At 60.3% G+C, this 5,714-nt stretch overlaps 1 long non-coding RNA gene across 3 annotated transcripts; it reads right to left on the reverse strand.

Annotated features, from left to right (window-relative positions):
• Positions 1-1,055: 1,055 nt before the first annotated feature.
• LOC137454494 (uncharacterized) lies at positions 1,056-4,163 on the reverse strand. 3 transcript variants are annotated; one of them, XR_010990608.1, is made up of 5 exons: positions 3,250-4,163; positions 2,879-3,002; positions 2,499-2,767; positions 2,093-2,218; positions 1,056-1,187 (listed from the first exon to the last, which is right to left on the reverse strand). It is a non-coding gene; the product is annotated as an uncharacterized lncRNA (long non-coding RNA). The 3 variants fall into 3 exon arrangements; XR_010990609.1 differs by lacking the exon at positions 1,056-1,187 and having other exon boundaries at positions 1,985-2,218; positions 2,879-2,998; XR_010990607.1 differs by lacking the exon at positions 1,056-1,187 and having other exon boundaries at positions 1,985-2,218.
• Positions 4,164-5,714: the final 1,551 nt, after the last annotated feature.

Consider the following 5,714-nt stretch of genomic DNA (forward strand, 5'->3'; position numbering starts at 1 on the left):
CATTGCACCATTTCACCTGGTCTCATTTCAGAGAGCCCCCACTCTGTTTCATTTCAGGCCAGCATTGCACCATTTGATCATTTCATTTCAGAGAGCCCCCATACCGTTTCATTTCAGGCCAGCATTGCACCATTTGATCATTTCATTTCAGAGAGGCCCCATACCGTTTCATTTCAGGCCAGCATTGCACCATTTGATCATTTCATTTTAGAGAGCCCCCATACCGTTTCATTTCTGGCCAGCATTGCACCATTTGATCATTTCATTTCAGAGAGCCCCACTCCGTTTCATTTCTGGCCAGCATTGCACCATTTCACCTGGTCTCATTTCAGAGAGCCCCCATACCGTTTCATTTCAGGCCAGCATTGCACCATTTGATCATTTCATTTCAGAGAGCCCCCAGTCCATTTCATTTCAGGCCAGCATTGCACCATTTCACCTGGTCTCATTTCAGAGAGCCCCTACACCGTTTCATTTCAGGCCAGCATTGCACCATTTCACCTGGTCTCATTTCAGAGAGCCCCCACACCATTTCAATTCTGGCCAGCATTGCACCATTTGATCATTTCATTTCAGAGAGCCCCCAGTCCATTTCATTTCAGGCCAGCATTGCACCATTTCACCTGGTCTCATTTCAGAGAGCCCCCATACTGTTTCATTTCAGGCCAGCATTGCACCATTTCACCTGGTCTCATTTCAGAGAGCCCCACACCACTTCATTTCAGGCCAGCATTGCACCATTTCACCTGGTCTGATTTCAGAGAGCCCCACACCATTTCATTTCAGGCCAGCATTGCAACGTTTCGTCTTTTCGTTTCAGAGAGCCCCACGTCGTTTCGTCAACAGAAAATCCTGCTAAAAATACCTGCTTTTTCTGTGGATAGTCAAGAGCATTACCAATTGCTACATAAGACGCTTTGCAATTGCCCCCGTTGGATCTGTCCTGTTAAATACCAAGGCTTCCGTAATGTAAAAACGAATTCCAAATACGGTAACGCACGGCTTGAAAACATCTATGAAATGTGTAACAATTGCTCAGGAACGGGGAGTCTTCCTTTGTGCCGCGAGGGTCGTCGCTTTGCTTTGGGCTTTTTTACGTCATCTGGGATTTTTTGGCTCCTTAGTTTACATGCCGATAGGAACCGTTTTCCCCCTCGCCCGCCGATTGCGCAACACATACCCTACGACTGAAAACCGACTGAAAAAATAAAACAACTGTTTACATCGACAGGAAAGAATGGGATCGATTACTAAGTAGATACTTCGCAGCCGCCGAGCCGAGCCGCGCCGAGCCGAGCCGCGCCGAGCCGAGCCGCGCCGAGCCGAGCCGCGCCGAGCCGCGCCGAGCCGAGCCGCGCCGAGCCGAGCCGCGCCGAGCCGAGCCGCGCCGAGCCGCGCCGAGCCGAGCCGCGCCGAGCCGCGCCGCGCCGAGCCGCGCCGCGCCGAGCCGCGCCGCCGAGCCGCGCCGAGCCGCGCCGCCGAGCCGAGCCGCGCCGCGCCGAGCCGCCGAGCCGCGCCGCGCCGAGCCGCCGAGCCGAGCCGCGCCGAGCCGAGCCGCCGAGCCGAGCCGCGCCGAGCCGAGCCGCCGAGCCGAGCCGCGCCGAGCCGAGCCGCCGAGCCGAGCCGCGCCGAGCCGAGCCGCCGAGCCGAGCCGCGCCGAGCCGAGCCGCCGAGCCGAGCCGCGCCGAGCCGAGCCGCCGAGCCGAGCCGAGCCGAGCCGCGCCGAGCCGCCGAGCCGCGCCGAGCCGCCCCGAGCCGCCGAGCCGCGCCGAGCCGCCCCGAGCCGAGCCGCCCCGAGCCGCCGAGCCGAGCCGCCCTTTTAGGGGAAGAAAACCCTCTCGTTTGCCTGAGAGCGCCGAGGCGACTCGCCCCGAGACTATAAATCCAACTACAATCCTCTCCTCTCTATAGAGATATTCAGGAATGGTATTCATTGCGACGGTAAAGAGGCTCTGAAGTTACCCCCCCCACACCGGATCTCCTCTCTGAGATGCAAGTGATGCCGGAACGGAAAAGCGATTTGCGCGTAGAGCAAAGCCAATTTTGGCAACGTACCTACCAAAGGGGAATCGATTGAAAGCGGCGGACTTACGCTGAGCGGTCGGGGGGGCGTCTCTTGCCGCCGCGCGTGGGAAGCGCCCCGCCGGCCTCCGCTCGGCAGGTTTTCCGTTCCGAGAAAAACCAACCCAACGCCGAAACCGGTGAGTGTTCAAAAACCCTACAACGCAAAGGAAAATCCGTGAGCTGTTGTGTACTAGAGATAGGCACTGTAAGTTTACGTCTTTCAGAACCCCATGCAGCGCATTTCAAAGCCTCTTTTCAGACAAATTAATACCAGACTGCTGCGCCTAGTTAAACAGCAGAGCTATGAAGTTGCAAGAGAGGGGTGTCAGGGTTAGCTGGCCTCTTAGGGATTTTAATCCCCTCCGAGAACGTGCAAGCGTTTCAAACGAGCTGCTACGTAAGAACCCCCGAGAGCGGCAGAGGCTGGCGCTTACCTGGAAGGGAGCCCGAGGAAACCGGGAAGAATCTGAGCGAGGAGCTGAGCCCCGCCAAGCCCCCAACGTGCCGGTTCCTTCCGCCTCGCCTCGGGGAGCCCCGTGCCGGTTCCGTCCGGTTCCGTTCGCCTCGGTTCGCCTCTCCTCGTCTCGGGGGGCCCCGCGGGTGAGCTGCCGCGGGGAGTTTGAGTCGCCGCCGGCTGAGGCGAGGAAAAATCTTTTCCTTCGCTGAAAGCGCTATGCCGACTCACCCTAAAACTGAAACTTTCCTGTTTACATGGATAGTAAAGAAGAGGGTCAATTGCTATATGAAAACCTTTGCAGTCTCCCCCATTGGAATGCTTAGTGGAACCCCCTGGTTCCACCCCGAGGGCTCTTACCTGTGGCAGCGATTTGCCTTTCTCCCTTGTGGGACGCCCCCTTAGGGCTTACACGTTACCCCTTTCCCTTGCCAGCAGTCCTTTTCCTGCCTGAAGGCTCTTGTCTCTTCCTGGGGTGATCTGACTGAGTTAAAAGAGCTCCGCCTGAGAAGCCTCTAAGGGGGCGCCCGGAGAGGTCCTGCGCCTCGGCGGGCCCCGCGGCCCGACGGAGAGGGGTCCCGCCGCGGTCCTCGGAAACCGATCTGGGGGAAAAGACGAACGCCACGGCTCGGGTAACTGCCGGAGTTCTATAGGGCTCGCTACAGCCCTGGACGGCTGTGGGATCTCTCCTAAAGGTCTTGGAGCCGAGCGGTTTCACAAACTCACCTTACTTCTGTGAAAGAGGAGGTTGGACTATTTCCCAGAAGTCTGCTGCACGTTTTCCTGGTTTCTGCAGATAGTTTTCCTCCTTTTCTTACCAGCGACTTATGTGAAGTCTTAGGGCTTTTAATGCCCTCCTAGAACATTCAGGCGTATCGAACCTTCAGAGCACCTACACGGGAACCGCGGACAGCGACAGAGGCTGGCACTAACCTGGTGCGGAGCTCAGCCGGACGAAGGGAACCCACGGAAGCTAAAGGAAGACGAGCTGAGAGCAGACCTCGGCGGAGCCGGCTGGTGCCCGGGGGAGCCGAGCCCCGGCGCGCCTGGTGAGAGGCAGCCCGGCCGGGCGGAGCCGCCGTCTGTTCGGGGGAAGGAAATCCTCCGGCTTCACAGAGAGCCGAGCCGACTCGCCCTAAGACTGCCAATCTCTCCTGTTCATATAGGTAGTCAGGACTGGCACTAAGTGCCAGGTAACAAGGCTCTGAACTCACCCCCGCTGCGTCTCTTCCGTTACACGCAAAGGCTGCTAGCAGGTAGAAGCCGATTGCAAGCAGAGCAAAGCAGTTTGAAAACAGAACTACGAAATGGGTCTCAAGGAATTAAAGAGGGGGAACCCTCCTCAGTGTGTGTTGGGGGGGGGGATCCTTTGTTTCTTTTGCCTTTATTCTTTGTCCTGAGGTTTCTTTGGGTTTTGGTCTCTTTAATTTGAATGGAAGTAACCTCTGAGGAGAGCCCAGCGAAGCCTCCCCCCACACACAGGGGTGAGAATCCCCTACCTGGTCAGTGCTGCCCCCGCTCTTAAGGGGCCTGCTAGCATCTAAGGTGGATCTGGGGGTATCAAAGGGGAATTCGGGCACACAGAGAGGTATATGGGGAGGCTCTGGAGGGGCTCCAAAAGGACCTTTCAGTTGGATCCAACTGAGGCCACTGCCACCAAGCCACGCCCCCCAAACTGAGGCCGCCGCCAAGCCAGCCCCCCCACCCACCCAAACACATAGGCCGCCGGCAAGACAAGCAACCCCCCCACCCCCCCCCCCCAGCAACAGAAGCTGCCGCCAAGCCAGCCAAACCCCCACGCCAGCAACAGAAGCTGCCGCCGCCAAGCCGGCCACCCCCCAACCCCCCCCAAACCACAGAGGGCGCCACCACCAAGCCAGCCACCCCCAACCCCCACCCAATAACAGAGGCCGCCGCCAAACCAGCCACGCATCCCACCCACCCCAGTCACAACAGAGGCCGCCGCCACCAAGCCAGTCCCCCCCCCTCCCAACACAGGCCACCGCCGCCAAGCCAGCCCCCCCCCAACCACAGAGGCCACCGCCGCCAAGCCAGCCCCCCCCCCACGGCCCACCCAGTAACAGAGGCCGCTGCCAAAAAGCCAGCCACCCCCCACACACCCAAAAACATGGGCTGCTGCCAAATCAGCCACCACCCCTATCCCCCACCCAACAACAGAGGCCGCTGCCAAGGCAGCCACGCATCCCACTCCCCGCCCAACAGAGGCCGCTGCTGCCAAGCCAGCCAAACCCCCAACCAACAAAAAAATGCTGCTGCCGCCAGGCAGCCAGCCCACCACCCCATAACAGAGGCCGTCGCTGCCAAGCCAGCCACCCCCCCACCCACCCAACGCCAACAGAGGCCGCCGCCAAAAAGCCAGCCACCACCCCCAACCACATAGGCTGCCGCCGCCAAGACAGCCACCCCCCCACTCCCCCACCCAATAACAGAGGCTGCCGCCAAACCAGCCACACATCCCACCCCTCCCACCCAATAACAGAGGCCACCACCGCCAAGCCAGCCACCCCCCCACTCCACCACCCAATAACAGGGGCTGCCGCCAAGCCAAGCCAGCCCCCACCCCACGGCCCACCCAGTAACAGAGGCCACTGCCAAAAAGCCAGCCACCCCCCTACCCACCCACAACCAACAGAGGCCACCGCCAAAAAGGCAGCCACCCCCCCAACCAACCACAGAGGCTGCTGCCGCCAAGCCAGCCAACCCCCCCCCCACCCCAGCAACAGAAGCTGCTGCTGCCGCACCAGCCACCCCTCAACCCCCCCAAACCACAGAGGGCACCGCCACCACGCCAGCCACCCCCCCCAACCCCCACCCAATAACAGATGCTGACACCAAACCAGCCACGCATCCCACCCACCCCAGTCACAACAGAGGCCGCCGCCGCGCCAGCCACAGCCCCCCCACCCAGCCACATATGCCGCCGCCAAGACAAGCAACGACCCCATACCCCCCCAGCAACAGAAGCTGCCGCCAAGCCAGCGACGCATCCCACCCCAGCAACAGAAGCTGCTGCCACCAAGCCGGCCATCCCCTAACCCCCCCAAAAAACAGAGGCCGCTGCCACCAAGCCAGCAAATTGCCCCACACCCCCCAGCAACAGAAGCTGCCGCCGCCAAGCCGGCCATCCACTAACCCCCCCAAAAACCAGAGGGCGCCACCACCACGCCAGCCACCC

Source organism: Melanerpes formicivorus, unplaced genomic scaffold, assembly GCF_026170545.1.
Source record: "Melanerpes formicivorus ecotype bairdi unplaced genomic scaffold, bMelFor1.0.p_v2 SCAF_81, whole genome shotgun sequence".
Taxonomy (NCBI): Eukaryota; Metazoa; Chordata; class Aves; order Piciformes; family Picidae; genus Melanerpes; species Melanerpes formicivorus.